This window comes from Balaenoptera ricei, chromosome 16, assembly GCF_028023285.1.
Source record: "Balaenoptera ricei isolate mBalRic1 chromosome 16, mBalRic1.hap2, whole genome shotgun sequence".
Taxonomy (NCBI): Eukaryota; Metazoa; Chordata; class Mammalia; order Artiodactyla; family Balaenopteridae; genus Balaenoptera; species Balaenoptera ricei.
Window position 1 is genome coordinate 57189741 of NC_082654.1, and position 19489 is coordinate 57209229.

Consider the following 19489-nt stretch of genomic DNA (forward strand, 5'->3'; position numbering starts at 1 on the left):
AGGGAAAGCTGTCCCTTGCTCCCCAGCCCCGCCCGATTCTGGCTCACCTCCTTCAAGGAAGCAGGAGTCCTGTATAGATGCAGTAGGACCTGGCTGGCTGTTGTGATAGCCAATTAAGGACAGTCACCTTGTCACTGTGCCCATTAAATGCCCTGATACTAAGGCCTTCTTTGATGTCTAACTCTCTCTCTCTCTCTCTCTCTCTCTCTCTCTCTCTCACACACACACACACACACACACACACACACACACGCACACACAGGGCTTGTTTCTCCAGCGAAGACATGACCCTGACACAGGAGAGGTCCACAGGAGCATGGGAGAAAAGGTCGGCAGGGGCAGCCACAGACAAACATGGCCCTGCACAGCCAGCTGGGCCACCAGAGCTCCCAGACATGAACACAGGGTCCTAGTCCATTCGAGCTACTATGACAAAATACCACAGACTGGGTGGCTTATAAACCACAGAAATTTTTCCTCGAAGTTCTGGAGGCTGGAAGTCCAAGATCATGGCACTGGCAGTTGAATGAGGGCCGTTTTCCCGGCTGCAGGCTTCTCATTCTGTCCTCACATGACAGAAGGGGTGAGGGAGCTCTCTCCTTCTCTTCTATAAGGATGTTAATCCCGTCCATAAGGGCTCCGCCCTCATGACCTAGACACTACCCAAAGGCCGAGCACCTTCTAAAAGCATCACCTTGGGGATTTCAACATATGAATGGGTGGGTGGGGGGAGGGGGGTTGTTGGCAGACACACACCTTCAGACTGTTGCACACGGTACAACAACGCAGCCTACAAATGGGCCAAGAGTCTTTGTGACCTAGAATGGGGAACACCACGCAGGGAGGAGCAGGAAGGGGGCCAGGAAGCAGAAATGAAGCCCTGGGTATGAAAGAGGAAGGTGGAAGGGGCATATCCAGGAACCCCACTCCCCACCCCTCCTTCAGGAACTGAAGTAAGCAGCTGAAGCAAAGGTCACGAGAACATTAATTCCCAGGCACCCCTTGAACAGCGAAATCTGTTTTTCAGAATTTCCAAATTACATAAGAGGGCATTAAGCCTGGGTTCAAATTCAGATTGTGCCACTTACTGGCTGTGTGACCTTCTACAAGGAACTTAACCTCAACCTCTCTGGACTTCAATTTCCTTATCTGTAAAATGGATTAAAAACAGAAATTCTCTCATAGGATTGTTCTGAGGATTGAAAGGGATAAAATATATACCACCCCCTTCACATGGTCTCTGGTCTACAGTTAGCTTTCAGGAATGGTACCCAGCACAGCCCTAGCACTGTTAAGCACTCAATAAATACTTGATGAACAAATGCGTGTTTCTTCTTTACTTGTGTGATGGTAGTAATCAGGCCCATTTTTCCAGCCGAGTTATGGGAATTAAATGAGATTCCATGGGTAAAGTGTTGAGCACAGTGCCAAGTATATGGGAGCTGTTCGGGAAATAGTATTATGAGATTCTTGACTAATGCGGATACGTGTCTCTCACCGTGCCCTCCCTCCCTCATGGGCTCAAAATGATGTGAACTCAGAGAGAAACCCACCAGTGAACTGTAGTCTTGTGGGCCTCCCCTGCTCAGAGCCTACAGAAGGCAACTGCCCACGTGGAGAAATCAAGACCACAAAAAAACTGAACCTGGTTCTGCTCTCCTGCCCATGGTCTGAGTGAGACAAATGGCTTCAGCTTGGCCCTCCATAGCAGATGGGTTCAGGCATACCTGCCCTGCCCACATCCCCAGCTGAAGAGGCAGCCCCAAGTGGCCATGTTTGCACCACATGTTCTGTTCTGAATGGACGAGAGATAGATACCTAAGGACATCTAAGTTCACTGGCTAATCAGTGACCAATCAGATTTTTTTCTCTCAAGAATTTGGACCACGTTAGACAGTGATGGGCATTTGGGGTTGTGTAGAGTCATGTTGGCCCTACAGCAAAACCAAGCAAGAAGGCTGGAGGAGAGGGGTGTGCCAAGCAGAGAAACCATGAGTAAGCAGAGGAATCCTGCCTGCAGAGAGGAAAACAAGAGAGAGGCAAAGAGCAAAGCCCAAGAGAGATGGAAAACTTGAGACAGAGACAAGCTGCCTCACTCTCGGGGGGCGTCCCAGATCTGATTCCCATGGGCTGGCTGGCCTCACTTTCCACCTAAGAACTCCGTACTGCTCCAATAACCATGCCCTGCCCTACTACTCCCAGTGTGTGAGCTGGCTCACAAGGATTGCGTTCCATGCAACCCAATGATCCCCACCTACAACAATGATGCCAAAGGGCATCCGCCAAGGAGAAGGGGTGCATCTTTCAGGAGCCTCTTGGCCCTGGTGTAAGGGATCAGACTCCATGGCTGTCTGAATGTCCTTCTCTCCACCCTTCCCATGGGCCCAAGTCTCACATGCCTGTAAAGACATTCCCAAGTTCCTGGGCAGTATGCAGATTAGGCAGCCACAGAATTCAGGGTGTTACAGCTGAGCTGTGTTTAGAGATAAGAGGAGATATCTACAAAAAAATTCCTGGAGTTACTGCCCTTCGCTGAGAAAGCTTCAGTGCAGCCACAACATGATGGATTGTTTGTTTTGGTCTCCTGGAACTGAAAGAGTCTCCTCCACCAAATAAAAATATAACCCTTCAAGGCCACTGCATCATTAGCCGAGCAAGCCACTTGGAGTCAAAAACTTGGATTCAAATTCTGGCTCCGCTACTTACTAACTCTGTGACTTGGAGCAAATAACTTAACCTCTCTGTCGCTCAAATTTCTCATCTCCTGGGAGATAGTATCTGACTGGTATGGTTCGGAGAGGATTCAGCAAAATAAGGTATCTAATTAAAAATATTGTAAGAGGTTGTCTATCTGTCTGCCTTTCTTTGTAAGTGACTGGCAACATGTAGGTATTGTCTGGACAGGGGCAGCTGCTTGGTTGACTGGTTTTAATAAACCCATTAATGACACAGAAAAACCCGCTGAAACGGTAGAAACTCAGGTAGAAGTGTGAATAACGTTTTACATTTTTGTAGGAGTTGATCTTTTAAAATACCGTCTCACAACCACTCTGGGATACAAAGGGAGGCAGAACTACTATCCTCAACTCACAGAAAGCATCTGACTTCCGCACTGCCTTTTCCATCCCTCACCAGGGTGACCCAATTCTGCTTTGTGCCCAGAGGGAACCGTGAGTAGACTCAGGGAGACCAGCTGTCCCTGTCTTGAGCACTGTCTCTTTTCCAGATTCAAGACTACAGGGATGTCCGAGAGGACTGGGGAGCTGTTTTATTGTTTTTGGTTTTTTTTGGCCATGCCATGCCTTGTGGGATCTTAGTTCCCTGGCCAGGGATAGAACCCGTGCCCCATGCAGTAGAAGCGCGGAGTCCTAACCACTGTACCGCCAGGGAGTTCCGTGGAGCTGCTTCCTTTTGTCCCTGGGCATTCAGAGGGACCCCTGGCTCTGTGGATCTCCAAAAGCCAGGCTGGGAAGCCTCTGCCCAATGGAACAACAGATCACTTCTGCCAACTACAGAACCACGCTTAGGTGGACGCAGTTCAGCACCTTTCCCCACAAGTAGATTGGAAGCCACCAGGAATTAAGAGTGGGATCTCTACAAAAAATCTACAAACAATAAATGCTGGAGAGGGTGTGGAGAAAAGGGAACCCTCCTGCACTGTTGGTGGGAATGTAAACTGATACAGCCACTATGGAGAACAGTATGAAGGTTCCTTAAAAAACTAAAAATAGAACTACCATACGACCCAGCAATCCCACTACTGGGCATACACCCTGAGAAAACCATAATTCAAAGAGACATGTACCACAATGTTCATCGCAGCTCTATTTACAATAGCCAGGACATGGAAGCAACCTAAGTGTCCATCGAGAGATGAATGGATAAAGAAGATGTGGCACATATATGCAATGGAATATTACTCAGCCATAAAAAGAAACGAAATTGAGTTATTTGTACTGAGGTGGATGGACCAAGAGTCTGTCATACAGAGTGAAGTAAGTCAGAAAGAGAAAAACAAATACCATATGCTAACACATATATATGGAATCTAAAAAGAAAAAATGGTTCTGAAGAACCTAGGGGCAGGAAAGGAAAAAAAACACACAGACGTAGAGAATGGACTTGAGGACACGGGGAGGGGGAAGGGTAAGCTGGGACGAAGTGAGAGAGTGGCCTGGACATATATACACTACCAAATGTAAAATAGCTAGCTAGTGGGAAGCAGCCGCATAGCACAGGGAGATCAGCTTGGTGCTTTGTGACCACCTAGAGGGGTGGGATAGGGAGGGTGGGAGGGAGACACAAGGAGGAGGAGATATGGGGATGTATGTATATGTATAGCTGATTCACTCTGTAATAAAGCAGAAAATAACAGACCATTGTAAAGCAGTTATACTCCAATAAAGCTGTTAAAAAAAAAAAGTAGAAATAAAAAAATGTTTTAAAAAAGAGTGGCATCTCTAGAAATTGGCTGTCCAAATTCAAAGCCTGCCCCTGTGTGACCTTAGACACTTTGCTTATCCTCCCTAAGCATATTTCCTCCACTGGAATAGTACTGATCTGATGAGGCAGTTGTGAGGATTATTCAAGAGAGTTTAGCCCTGAGGCAGGTGCATGGTAAGGGCCCGACAAACATCGGCCCCCCCTCATCCTATAGAGGTGGCTATCTGTGACACCAAGTGCCATTAAACATGCGCATCACATAACCCACTCTCCCAGCCTGCACCAGACTATGAACCCCTTGGGAGCAGGAGCTGTATCTTATTTGTCCTGCTATCCCCCAATTCCCAGCACAAGCTCTGATACAAATTGTAAGAAAGAAGAAACAAATGAATGGGTTCCTTATAGCACCTTCAGCTCTCAAATTGTTTGTCTCTGGTTTTCATGAAAATGCATTCTGTGAGTCCACACCTGTCACCTGGGAAAGTCAGGGGCCTATGCGTGGGCTTGGGACTAGGACTTCTATCCAAACAAAATGTAATACTCCCTTCGTAGATAACGCACATGTAGAAGACTGGAGCCAGGGCAAGTGGGCAGGGACGCCCAGCTTCCTCTGAGCCCCAGGAACAGATTCTCAGCTGGGACACTGGCTTCCTGCCAATCTCTCTCAACACAGACAGACACAAACACTCATTCATATGCACACGCATACACAATCAGGCCAGGGAAGAAAGTTTCCAAGCTGACCTCACCTAGAAGATCCCAATCCTCCTGGACAGTTGGGTAGAGGCCAGGGGTTGTGGGAGTTGGGTCAGGCACGGATCTATAAGGGTAACTTGGGGCCCATAGGTGGGTCCTCTTCTCTGAGGGTGTGTCCGACCATGTGCAAAATGTCAATGCCAGCAGAGATGGATCTACCTAGGCTGCCTATTCAAGGAATCAGATGGAATCTGGAAACCAGATTCTGAAACAAACTCAGAAGCCAAAAAGAAAGCAAAGGGAAGTCACGAATCAAGGAGATTCGGAATTCAGACCAAGAACTGAGCTGAAAAGAAGGTCAGGGTGAGGGCCTTGGGATGGCTGCCTTATCCCAAATAGCTTCCCATCCTCAAATGGTTCCTCCAGGCCACCTCCCCCAGGAGAAGACATAACCATACTTACCTATTGGTGGCATAATGTCAAAGTAGGAAGATACCGTGTGATCAGCCACCCCACTCCATCATTCATCCTATGGTGGGATGGATGGCAGTGGGTGAAGGCATTTGAAGAGGTGTCAGCCACAACTCTTTGGAGGAGGACCGGGAGGAGGAAGAGGCCAGGACAGAGACAGGAACCAACCCGTCTCTTACCACTGCCTACCCTGCATATTAGACCCCAGGAACACAGAACTGTTACAAGTTCTCAGCATATTCCATGCTATTCCATGCCTCCATGCCTTTGTTCTTGCTATTCCCTTTCCCCAGGATGCCCTTCTTACATTTCTTACCCTGCTAGTTATTACAATTCAAGACTGAGCTCAAAGATCATTCCCTCCAGGAAGCCTTTCCTGAGTGCCCAAGTGCTTAGAGGTTAGTGAAGTAACCTCTAAGACCTCTCCACCCACATCCCTTAGATCTTACCTTTTCATACCGAGACTCTCTCCCTTAGGTCTATGGCCCCCACTGGACCAAGAGCTCCTTGAGGGCAGGCACCATTGGGCAGGCACCATTTTTAGTCATCCTTGGATCCTCAGTACTTATCACAGGACTTGGTGTATAGTAGCTGCTTGATTAAGTGCTTGTTGAGCAAGTTCTCATGACAGAGAAAACGCTGGTTTGGATTGTGGAGGTGAGAAAGGAAGGAGAGATGAGGAAGTTAGATACAAGCATAATGAAATCTGAGGGGATGTCCAAGTGGAGACAGAGTCACAGAGAGCTCAGGGCTGCTGACAGAGGCTTGGAGGTCTCCCACATGGAGGTGATAATCAGAGGCATTGAAGCATTTGAGCTCTTTGGGTTGGGAGGTGTCTTACAGGGTAAGAGAGAAGGATGGGAACCCTCATGATGTTCCTAAAATGGTTCCAGTCACACATAAACCCTCACTCTAAATGTGTGCAACAGGATGTCAGGGCCTCAGCTGCTCCTGTGAAGCCACGTGGAGATGCAAAGGAGAGATGAGCTGGAGCCCAAGGACATCCCAAGAAGCAGTGCCCCACCCAGAAAGGAGATGGGGCATGCACCATTCATGGGGCTGAAAGGAGGCCTGCTGCCTCTCTCTGGGGGCATCTTCAGTGATGGATGGTGCTGGCATGAGATGGACTCTGCCCCAAGGATGTCAGCCCCCCATCTACACACAGACCACCAGGTCAGCCATGGCAGCAAGCCAAAATAGAGATGCCTCCCACAACCCTGGGGACTGCTTCCCTAGGACACCCTGCCTCCACAGCCCATGGTCCCTGCCTGTGAATTTGAAGGAGTGAGACCCAAGGCTCTGGAGCTGGAGGGGAAATGAGAGAGCCACCACCACCCCCTCCCCACTTCAATCATCTGAGAAGTGTCTGGCCTACTGCAGGCCAAGGGGAGGGGTTCAATTCAGAGATGAGGCAGTAGTTTTGAACCAGCCTGGACCATAAATGACCATAAAGCTATGGACTCCACTCGAGCTGATGTTAAGGGTAATTTGACAGAGTTCAGCAGAAAGCAGTGTCTGGAGAAAAATAAACTCATTTCACTTCTCTATGCCACCAAGTTGACACTTGTCAATATACCAGTTACACGGAGGCCAGCGTGAAAAGCCCCTCTCTGAGCTGACGGGCAAAGGAAAGAGGGAAGACGTGGAGAGTTCTCGGCCCCCACCTCTGTTTCTCAGTAAGACAGAACTTAAGTCAAAACCTCCTCCGTCTTAATTACCAAACAAAAAATAACCAGACAAGCCTCTCACTGTATGTCTTTATTTACACTGTCATCTGCTCCGGCATTTTAATATCCAAATTTCCGTTGGAAGACAGCTGCCTAGATGTTCACACCCCGTTCTAATGGTTTAATACCCTGGGTACGGGAGCACGGAGGGGGCTGCAAGGAAGGAGGGGGGATGAAAGCCGCCACCACACTGAGCACAACTTTAGAACAAATGGGTTTGAATATTCATTAAACAACATTTAATTTAAACACCCAAACTCTGAAAGCAGCAGCATATGGCCTGTTTTATTTTACATAAACTGAATAGGAGGTTGGGCTATTAGCTTCTGCAGACACAATGTGCATCACCAGTGAAGAATTCTTTCCTTTGGGGACGTCCCTGCACTGTGCTGGCCCCACGCCCTGCTGCCCCCGTGGGCTCAGAGAGCCAAAGCTGAGCGCTCCCTGGCAGCCCACTAGTGGTGGTACAGCAACATCAACCAAATACCCATCACCCAACCCATCAGGGGACAGATCAGAACTTCATCAAGCAAAGGAAGGTTCTGGAGGCCTCCTGGCCCCTCGGTTTACGCCTTGGGAAAGTGGGTTAGACAGAATTCTGGTCCTCCTGGACTGGGCCTCCTGGGGGCTGGGTAGCAGTATCCAGATGGCATGAACCTGGCCTCTTCTGCCCTTGCAGTGGCCATGCTAGGCCCTGAGGCTAAGGATTGTGCACGTTTATACAGAAGGCTCTGGGTACAAAGCTGGATGTGTGTGTCCACACACTTGTGCATGTGAGCATGTGTAAGTGTGAGCATGTGTGTGCACTTCTGTGGGGGGATGTGTACACATGGTCCCAAGTGTCTGACCTGCAAGTGTCCATGCGCACATATATACAGTGTCTCTCTGGGTGTGTCGGCAGCTGGGTATGTGTGTGCACGCACAACAGGTTCACCTGGGAGGTAGGAGGTGTCCTCCATAGCTCTTTGTGCAGGTATGAGGATCCCAGGTGTCTACATCTTCGTATGCACCCACATGCACACATCCTCATAATGTGTGTATATGTGTGTGTGTGTGTGTGTGTGTGTGTGTGTGTGTGTGTGTGTGTGTGTGTGTGTGTGTGTGTGTGTGTGTTTTGTTTTACTCAAGGGTTCTTAACTTGGGGCCCACAGACATCCCCCATAGGGTCCATGGATAGAACGCAGGGGACCGTAAACTTGGATGAGAAAAAATTACATCTTTATTTCACTATCTCTTTTTTAAATTATGAATGTAGACAACACCCCCCAGTAGTCTGATCAGATCCAGTGACTTTGCTGCCAACAGAAAGCACAAATATTTTCATAGAACATCACAGCTATTACAGGTATCTTGTTATGTCCTTTATGCTCACCATGACAACTCTGAATTATATAGTAGTTATTGGACCTACCACAAGATACTCTTATTATTACATTAACAAAGAAGCATATATGGGACTTCCCTGGTAGTCCAGTGGTTAAGACTCTGCACTTCCACTGCAAGGGGTGCGGATTCGATCCCTGGTCAGGGAACTAAGATTCCACATACTGCGTGGCGCAGCCAAATAAATTTTTTAAAAAAGAAGCATTTATGGCACTTCATCACAATTTTTTAATATTTTGCTATGTGTATTTGAACAGAATTGGTTTTCTTTGTAAGTTCATGTTTTTTATGCATTTATAAATATTCCAGGAAGGAGCCATTGGTCACCAGCCTACCCAGGAGCAAAGAAAAGGTAAAGGCCCCGAATGCGGGGATGGCATGGAGTCACCTGTGGTCCAGCAAGCAAGCACTCCCAGCAACCCACATGGATGTGTGCATGGCCCACTAGCAGAGGCAGGACTGGGGCCTTCCCCTCTGAGCAACACACCCCCACCAAGAGGGCCCGTATCCACAGGGGAAGGGGGTTAAAAAGCCAGTGACTCTAAAAAGATAGATATCTCTCCATGGTCCCAATACTGCTAGAAACCATACAGACAGCCCCAGCTGGCCCACTTTCAGGAGAAAAGAGCTCAGAGTGTCTCCTGGGTACTTATCCTCAAGGCCTGGTGGGATAGAAAGCTTCTCAGAGGGACTCAGGCAGGGCTGTGGAGCATGCTTCCAGCAAAAGCCACACCTGGCTCTCATCATGTTCACTCATGCCTCCTCATCACTGTCTAGCAACCAATTAACAGTTAGGCTTTCTTCAACGACGAGGACAAAAGTCAACTCAAACTACCCTACACTGTAGACAGCGTGTGCTAGCCCCCATAACTGGGACAACAGGTGCTCCACGTAGGTCTGAGCAGGGCTCTGGCTGTTTCCCTGCTAGGCTCTTGGCTCGCCCTGCTATAAATCTCAACTCTGTCCTCAGGCTGGCTTCCGTCAGGACAGCAAAATGTCTGCAGCAGTTCCAAGCCTCATATTTGCATATCACACCACGTGGAGCAGGAGAGATCTCCTTCCAGCCATCAAACAGAAGCTTTCCAGCCAACTCCGAGTGGCCCAACCTCAATCAGTCACTTTGGGGGTGATTCCATACACTGATTGGCTTAGATCTGGGTCACTGCCCATCGCCAAGCTATCACTATGGCAGAAATGGATGCCATACTTTTATTGGCTTAAGCCAGTCAAGACCCCATACCCCCTGCAACCAAGAAAAACAAGTGGGGAGAGTGGTAGGGGGATAGAATGGATGCCTGGAGAGGCAACTGGAAGACCCTCCAAGATCTGTCTTTTCATGAACTGCTAAGCAGGCATCTCAACTTTCAACCTAACTGGCAGTGCCTGGGGCAGGAGCCATCTTATGTCCTTCTACTCATCAACCCCAAGGTGACCACTAAGAAAAGCGTTTCGTACACGAACTCAGTCACCATGGCAGGCCCTCAACCTGCCATCGAGTACAAAAGCAGCTGCTCTCAAGTCACTGCCACACAGCCCCTGAGGCTTCTCCTCTCCCCCCCAGAGACCAAAGTTCTTTAATAAGATGCCGTTGGGGAACAGGAAGGCTGCATTCTGCCCCTAACTTAGCGGGGAATTCTTTCGTGGGCGGCAATTTCCCCAAATGATCAAAGAGGGGATTAGACAAACTTAAACCTAAAGTTCTTCTCAGTTGACAGTTCATGCATCACAGCAAGGGGAGAGCTGCTAAACCTTGCCATTTGGTAGACCCAAGAACCCTGACCATCTCCTGTCTGAGATTCTGCCACAGCCTCCCAGCTGGTCTCCCCACTCCACCCCAGTCCTGCTCCCCAGCCCAATGCACTCCCACACAGCCACCATGAGGTCAGTCAATCATTCTGAAAGTATTTATTTATCCTGCTGAGCTCCAGGTACTGCTCTAGGTGCCAGGATAAAGCAGCAATGAACAAATTAGACACACATATTTAAAAAAAGATCCCTGCCTTCATGAAGCTTCCTTTCTAGTAGGCAATCAATAAACAAAAAAACAAATTAGAAGTAAATTCTGAGGGCTTCCCTGGTGGCGCAGTGGTTAAGAATCCGCCTGCCAATGCAGGGGACACGGGTTCAAGCCCTGGTCTGGGAAGATCCCACATGCCGCCGAGCAACTAAGCCCGTGCGCCACAACTACTGAGCCTGCGCTCTAGAGCCTTCGAGCCACAGTTACTGAAGCCCGCGCACCTAGAACCCGTGCTCCACAACAAGAGAGGCCACCGCAATGAGAAGACCCCACGCAGCCATAAATTAATTAATTAATTAATTTAAAAAAAAAAAGAATCCGCCTGTCAATGCAGGGGACACGGGTTCAAGCCCTGGTCCGGGAAGATCCCACATGCCATGGAGCAACTAAGCCCATGCACCACAACTACTGAGCCTGCACTCTAGAGCCCGTGAGCCACAACTACTGAAGCTCGCGTGCCTAGAGCCCTTGCTCCGCAACAAGAGAAGCCATCGCAATGAGAAGCCTACAAACTGCAACGAAGAATATCCCCCGCTCGCCATAACTAAAGAAAGCCTGCAGGCAGCAACTAAGACCCAACGCAGCCAAAAATAAATAAAAATAAATCTATAAAAAAAAAAAAAGTAAATGCTGAGAAGAAAATATTAAAGCCAGGAAGGAAATTTGAGGAAGGTTACAATCTTTGATAAGGAGGTCAGAGTAGTCTTGAGCAAAGACCAAAAGGAAGGGAGAGCATGACCTATGAAGTTTGCTGGGGGAAGAGTGGGCCAGGCAGAGGGAACACATGCAAAGGCCCCGGCACAGGAGCAAGGCTGACAAGCTGGAAGAGCAGAACCAGCAGCTGGGAGGGGAATGGGAGACCAGGTTTTGGGCCATGTGGATCATGGAGAGCCTTTTGGCATCTCCCTGAATGACATGTGCAGCCCCTAGAGGGTTCTCTGAACAGAAGGGTGACCTCATCTGACTCTGAATTTCACCCTGTACTCCAGCTGCTGCATGGAGAATAAACTGAAGGGACCAAGGTGTAATCAGAGTGCAATAAGTGGATCAAGGCAGTAAAAAGGTAAGAAATGTGGGAGCTTGAACCAGAGGAGCCGTGGAGGTGGTGAAAAGCAGTCAGATCCTGGATATATTCTGAAGGAAGAGCCAAAAGCCTTGTGGAGGGACTGGAGATGTGGAGGGTGAGAGAACGAGTCGAGGCCTTTTACCAGGTTTTCAGCCATAGCAAGCAGAAGACGAAGGTGCCATCCACAGGTGGGGAAGGCCAGCAAGGCACAGGGGACGCTGGGAAAACCGGGGGCTCGGTTTCTAGCCAGTGTCCTTTGTAAAAGGAACCATTCCTCTGCTTAACATCTTCCTGTGGCTTACTAGAGCTCCGTCACTACCCGGTCCTGCCCACCCCTCCGGCCTCATTTCCATACACTCCCCAGTCCCGGCTCTTCTACCTTTCACAAACCCATCTGCTTTCTCTTGCCTCTAGGTCTTAGCACCTGCTCTTCTCTCACCAGGCTTGTGACTCCAAGCCCCAATTCCCTCATCTGCAAAAAGGTGACAGGGAGTATAGTATCAGATGATTTTCAAGGGACCTTCCAGCTGCAGTGGTCTCCAGTCTGTAGCCTTGGGTTTCTGTGCCCTCCTTGCCTGGTGCCAGGGAAGACTAGCAGCACTCAGAGTCCAGACAAGAGTGTCCCCACTGCACACTGGGCCACTCGCCGAGGGCCAGCCTGAAACAAAAATGCCAAGGCTTAAAGGGAAAGAGCTTGGGAGGGATGGAGAAGCCAGACAGATGCCTGTGAGACTCTGAACAGAGGTAGGAGTGACAAACAGCATGGTCTGGAGTAGACAAGAACCCCAAAGCCAATATGCCTTTGCCCAAGCAGAGCCCTTCACCTGGGGTCCTCTTCCCTTCATCCCTGCTCATCCTTCACAGCGGTTCCAGCAAACCTCTTCCCTGAGCTAGTCCACAGTCTCTCCTCTGCATGCCCAGGCTCTTTAGCCATCCATGCAACAGCACTCAGCTCACAGGCTCAGAATCTCAAAGAGCACCCTAGGCAAGCCCTCTCCTGGGGAGAGTGAGCCGGGGGTGGGGGGCAAGAACTTGACCCACGTCGCATGGCTAGTTGGTAGGAAAACCACTCAAACTCTGAGCTCCAGAATGTAAATCCAGAGTCCTCGCCAAGACTCTCCAAACTTTGCTCAAATCCCCTCCCTGAGGAAGCCCTCCTGCTGCCTCTGGCCCCTCCCCTCTGCTAGAAGTTAGTGGTGGACACATTGGTCTTCCCCCCTCTCACCTTGGGGCTCAAACTTCATCTGCTCACCTCCATGCCCACCCATTCCCACTCCTGACTGAGTTGACCTGGAGCCATATGCACCATGGGTGCGTAATCAGATCACCAATATACTATTCCCAAGACCTGAGCTTCCTGCTGGGGAGACACACCCTTTACCCAGTGTGCAACCTGGCTGTATGTGGGAGTGGGGGGGGGGTGGGGAGCCTGAGGGTCTGTGATCCAGGCCACGCCCCCAGCCCCGGGCTAGCTCCTAAACCAGCCGTCTCCTCTCACCTTCAGGATGTGAAGAAGTCAGAGACAGATTCCTTCCCCTCTCTGGCCCTCCCTCCCTTTCTGCCCAGGGATGTTATGAGGATTAATGGGATAACAGATGAAGTGCCTCCAAGGAAACAGGCCAAAGTGTTGTTATTAAACTCCAAATTTAGCCCTCGGGATGAGTGAGGCATGACAGATCTGAGCTGGGAGCAATCCCAGCTGCAAGGATAGGAAGTCCTGTAAAACCAGAAGCCATGACATATAAGCTTTGGGGGTCAAAGGAAATCTTAAAAAAATCCCATAGGCCTTCACCCAAAGAGCCTCTAGGACAATCCACAAAGTATGGAGCTAGACTCTGTTTGTATAAAACCAGTGACAAGAAGCTCACGACTCCCCAAGGCAACCCCTGTCACCTCCCATTAGCTCTGAGTTTTAAAAACTTCCTCCTGACCAGCCAAACCATTTTGCCACATTTTCCACACTCTGGCACAAATCTCACCCTTTCTCTGCGTGATAGCCCTTCACCAACAGCACCACTCTCGGCTCATTTCCAACTTAAATACCACCAGACCTTTCAATTGGGCCTCACAGGCCATTATTTGAAGGCAGGCCACCATCCTGATACTCTTTTTTCAAGGGGCTCTACTTCATGGCTTCCAAAAATAACATAACTCCAGGAGTGGTCCAACAGGACAGGGCAGAACAGGACTCACCCACCATTCCTTCAGTCTAGGTGCCCACTTCTTACAGAGGCAGCTGGAGGCAACAATTGGTTTTTTTTGTTTTTTTTTTTTAACATCCAAAGCACACTGTGAAATCATATAATCTTATTCAGGTTTCAGGCCATCATCCTTGCCATACATATATCTGGCTAGTCATGGCCCCAAAGAACTCCAGAAATGACACCCAAGCTGGGTGGGACCTCCTGGGAACAGATAACCACAGCACATGGCTGGGCTCAGCCCTTGGAGCCACACTGATCTAAGTTCAAGGCCCAGCTCCACCACATTACTAAAGGACCCTCAGCAAATGGCTGAAATCCTAAATTCCAATTTGCTTATCTCTGAGATAAGGATAATACTACTCACCTTGAAGAATTATCGTGAGGACAAGAGAGAATATATATAATGTGCCTAGCACTGTAAATAGTAGGTGTTCAATACAAGAAAGACATCATTGTTTATATTCAAAGTCTCATGGGAACCCTGACAGCAGTTTCAAAGGACAGAAAATCCAGGAAGTGGCTACAAAGAACACTGATTTTCCACAAAGGTGTCAATACAGTTCAGTGGGAAAGCACAGTCTTTTCAACAAGTGGTGCTAGGACAACTGAGAAGCCACATGCCAAAAGAATGAAGTCAGACCCATCCTAACACCAGCTACAAAAATTAACTCAAAATGGATCATAAACCTAAATGTTAGAGCTAAAACTATAAAACTTATAAAAGAAAACATATCCATCTTTGTGACTTTGGGTTAGGCAATGGTTTCTTAGCTATAACATCAAAAACACAAGTAAAAGAAGAAAAAAAAGTTTCGAATTCATCAAAATGTAAAACTTTTGCCTTTTAAAGAACACAATCAAGAAAGTGAAAAGACAACCCAAAGAATGGAATACCTGCAAACCATATACCTAATAAGAGACTTATATCTAGAATATATGAAGAATACTTATAACTCAACAAATTGCAGCAAAATGGATGGATCTAGAGAATATCATACTACGTAAAGTTAGACAGAGAAAGACAAATATTATACAGCATGACTTACATATGTAATCTAAAACATAATTCAAATGAATCCATATACAAAACAGACTCAAAGAGACAGAAAAAAAACTACGGCTACCAAAGCTGGGGGGGGGGGGGTGTGCAGTGACAAATTAGGACTATGGGATTAACAGATATAATAAACTACGCATAAAACAGATAAGTAACAAGGATTCACTGTACAGCACAGGGACTATATTCAATATTTTATAATAACCTATAATGGAAAATAGCCTGAAAGATATATATATATATAACCGAATCACTCTGCTGTACACCTAACACAGTACTGTAAATCGATTATATTTCAATTTTAAAAAAAAGGACAAATAACCTAATTCTAAAATGAGCAAGACTAAACACTTTTCTAAATAAGACATACAAACAGCCAACAAGCACATGAAAAGATGCTCAGTGCCACTGATTTTTTTTTTTTTTTTTTTTTTTAATGCGGACCACTTTTAAAGTGTTTATTCAATTTGTTACAATGTTGCTTCTGTTCTATGTCTTGGCTTTCTGACCAGATGCACATGGGATCTCAGCTCCCTGACCAGGGATCGAACCCTCACCCCCTGCATTGGAAGGTGAAGTCTCAACCAATGGACCGAAAAGGAAGTCCCACCACTGATTATTACCAGATGCAAATCAAAACCATAATGAGAAACTACTTCATACCCACTTGATGGCTAAAGTCGAAAGTACAGATAATAACAAGTGCTGACAAGGATGTGAAGAAATGAGGATCCTCATACACTGCTGGTGGGAACATAAAATGGTGCTGCCTCTGTGGAAGATGGTTTGGCAGCACCTCGAAATGTTAAAACACAGAGTTGCCATATGACCTAGGATTCTACTCCTAGGTATTATATATAATCCAAGAGAAAGAAAAAGATATGTCCACACAGAAACTTGCACATGAATGGTCATAGCAGAATTATTCATAAAGCAGAAAAATAGAAACAATTCAAATGTCCATCAACTGATGAATGGATAAACAATATATGGTATATCCATACAACTGAATATTATTTGACAATTAAAAGGTATTAACTGTACTGCTGTCTGTCACTACATGGATGAACCTTAAAAACATTATACTAAGTGAAAGAAGCCAGACACAATCATATACATGGTATGATTTCATTTACATAAAATGTCCAGAATAGGCTAATCCACAGAGACTTTAAAGCAGATTAGTGGTTTTCAGGGGCCAGGAAGGGAGGAATAGGAGAGACTGCTAATGGTTAAGAGGTTTCTTTTCTGAAGTGATGAAAATGTTCTAAAATTAGATAGTGGTGAGTGTTGCACAACTCTGTGAATAAACAAAACACAACTGAGTTGCATACTTTAAATGGTGAATTTCATGGTCTATGAATTATAACTCAATAAAGCTATATTTTTTTAAAGGAATGACGTAATGATACATGCTAAAATATGGATGAAGCTTAAAAACATTAAGTGAAAGAATACAATCACAAGAAGACCACATTCTGTATAATTCCATTTATATGAAATGAGTATGTCCCAAATCAGTAAATCTATAGAGACAGGAAATAGCTTAGTGGTTGCCCAGGGTTAGGGGTAGAGGCTGGAGTAAATGGGGAGTGACTGCTAATAGGCACAGGGTTTCTCTCTAGCATGATGAGAATGTTTAAAAGTTAGGTGGTGATGATAGTTGCACACCTCTGCAAAAATCTTGAAGCCCACTGAATTGTACACTTTAAAAGGATAAATAGGGCTTCCCTGGTGGCACAGTGGTTAAGAATCCCCCTGCCAACGCAGGGGACACAGGTTTGCCCTGGTCCGGGAAGATCCCACATGCCGCGGAGCAACTAAGCCCATGCGCCACAACTACCGAGCCTGAGCTCTAGAGCCCGCGAGCCACAACTACTGAAGCCCGCACACCTAGAGCCCGTGCTCCACAACAAGAGAAGCCACCACAATGAGAAGCCCGCGCACCACAACGAAGAGCAGTTTCTCACCGCAACTAGAGAAAGCCCACGTGAAGCAACAAAGACCCGATGCAGCCAAAAATAAAATTAAAAAAAAAAAAAAAGGATATTTTGGTATATGAATTATATCTCAATAAAGCTATTTTTTTAAATAAAGTTTTTAAAAATAAAGGTTTGGTTTTTTTTTTTTTTTTTAATGGTAACATGGTGGTCTGGGAGTGACAAGGAAAGCAAGTCTTAGCAACACGAGGGGCGGCTGCTGTGGACACATCAGCAGCCCCCTCTGTCTTCATTCCTTCTCAGCAAGTGCTCCCTCGGCCCTGGTTAAGTGGAAAGTGGGCTCCATGAGCTAGCAGGACCAGGAAGGGACCCTTCTCCCAGGCCAGGCCAGTCAGCGTCTGATTCTTGGGAAGTGACAAGTGGGATGCAGGGTCAAATTAATGTTGTTGGATGCTTGGAATGGGAGGGAATGGGAAGCTGGAATGGTAGCCATGGGAAAGAAAGGAGAGCAAAAGAAGCAGGCCTGCAAAGGAGTGGAGTAGACTCATAGAGGGGGAAGGGGGGAAGAGCTGATTTGTACTGGAACACTTTCCAGTCCCACTCCCATGGGGGCCACCAGCACCGCCTACATTCTGGTTGTTAAGACACCTCCAGCTTTCCAATAAATTCCCCCATTTCCTTGAGAGGCTTCTGCTCAAAGGGTCCCCATAAAGCATCCATTTTCTTCTTCCTGCCACGGCAAAGACTAGTAGATGTCCCCCCAAACCACTCTCCTCGCCTCTGCCTGGGCTAGAGCTAGGCTACATTCCCCAGCCCCCTTGCAGTTAGGTGTGTCAGGAGACTAAGTCCCAGCCAACAGAGTAGGAATAGAATGATGTGGGTGACTTCTAGTCAGGCCTTTGTGGAGAATGGGTGTCTCTCCTCTACCTCTTTTTCCCACTCTGCCAGGCGGATGCAGGTGACCGTGAGGTCCTAAAGATGGCAAAGGCACAGGACAGAAGGAAGCTGTGTTCTTGAATTACCACACGCAAAGGAAAGCTTCCTGCTGACCAGGAATACCCTGCCTTGGACTTCTAGAATTAGGAATACGTCTGTATTGTGTTTATGCCAATCACATTTTGGGGGCCTATTTGTTGCAGCAGTTTAGCCTACTCTAAGTGAAATGAGGCGGCAGGGGTTGGCGGCGGGCAGTGGCAGTCTCTCTCCCAGGAACATGAAGGAGGGCAGGGTTAGCCCCAAGGGCCAGAACCAGGGTGAAGTACTCCTGGAGTCATAAAAGCGTTAACCCTGCACTGTGCCCACCCCGAGTGAACACCTCCTTAAGTTTCACGTCCCAAGTGTCTCACCACGCCACCCTAGTCCCAGCCCTGTTAGCCCCAGTGGTACTTGGCAACCACCTTGCAGAATGGAGCCAACACAGTGAGTAGCAAAGCAGAGAGAAATGTTTAGGTCCTGATGACACTGTTGAACTGCTGCATCTACATAAGAAGCCATCTAGATGCAAAGGGGCCTGCAACCTTGAAGGCCCCGCTGCATCTAGATGGCTTCTTATGTAAGCAAATAAATGTCGTAACTGTTCACGGCAGTCTGAGTTCTCAGTTACCTGCAGCTGAAGGCCACCTACCTAGTATACCATCTAAACCAAAGACAAAGCTGGCTCAGGGAGCACCAGGAGGAGACATTTAAATTCTCGGCCTCGGGATTTCCCTGGTGGCGCAGTGGTTAAGAATCTGCCTGCCAATGCAGGGGACACGGGTTCGACCCATGGTCCGGGAAGATCCCACGTGCCGCGGAGCAACTAAGCCCGTGCGCCTCAACTACTGAGCCTGCGCTCTAGAGCACGCGAGCCACAACTCCTGAAGCCCGCACACCCAAAGCCCGTGCTCCGCAACACGAGAAGCCATTGCAAAGAGAAGCCCGCGCACCGCAACAAAGAGTAGCCCCAGCTCGCCGCAACTAGAGAAAGCACGCGCACAGCAATGAAGATCCAATGCAGCCAAAAATAAATAAATAAATTTAAAAAACTTAAATTCTCGGCCTCTGAGGGAACACTTCTGTACCAGCGACTCTCTGTGAGACAGCAAAGGGCAATGAGCTGGACAGCGTGGAGAAGCACCCAGACAATACTACAGTGCTCTGTAACCTTAAAAACAGAAGGAAAATGGTACTGGGAAAACTGGACAGCCACATGCAAAAGAATGTGGACCTCTATCTTACACCCTACCCAAAAATCAACTCAAAATGGATTAAACACTTGAACAGAAGACCTAAAACCATAAATCTCCTAGAAGAAAATACAGGCTGTAAGCTCCTTGACATCAGTCTTGGCAATGATTTTTTTGGATTTGACACCAAAAGCAAAGGCAACAAAAGCAAAAATGAACAAGTGGGACTATATCAAATAAAAAAGCTTCTCCACAGCAAAGGAAACCATCAACAAAATGAAAAGGCAACCTACCGAAAAGGAGAAAATATTTGCAAACCA

The 19489-nt window shown here is 47.5% G+C and overlaps 1 protein-coding gene across 1 annotated transcript in view; it reads right to left on the reverse strand.

Annotated features, from left to right (window-relative positions):
• Positions 1 to 19489, reverse strand: part of RPS24 (ribosomal protein S24) — a 441804-nt gene that overhangs the window by 405616 nt on the left and 16699 nt on the right. The gene's annotated exons all lie outside the window — the stretch shown is intronic.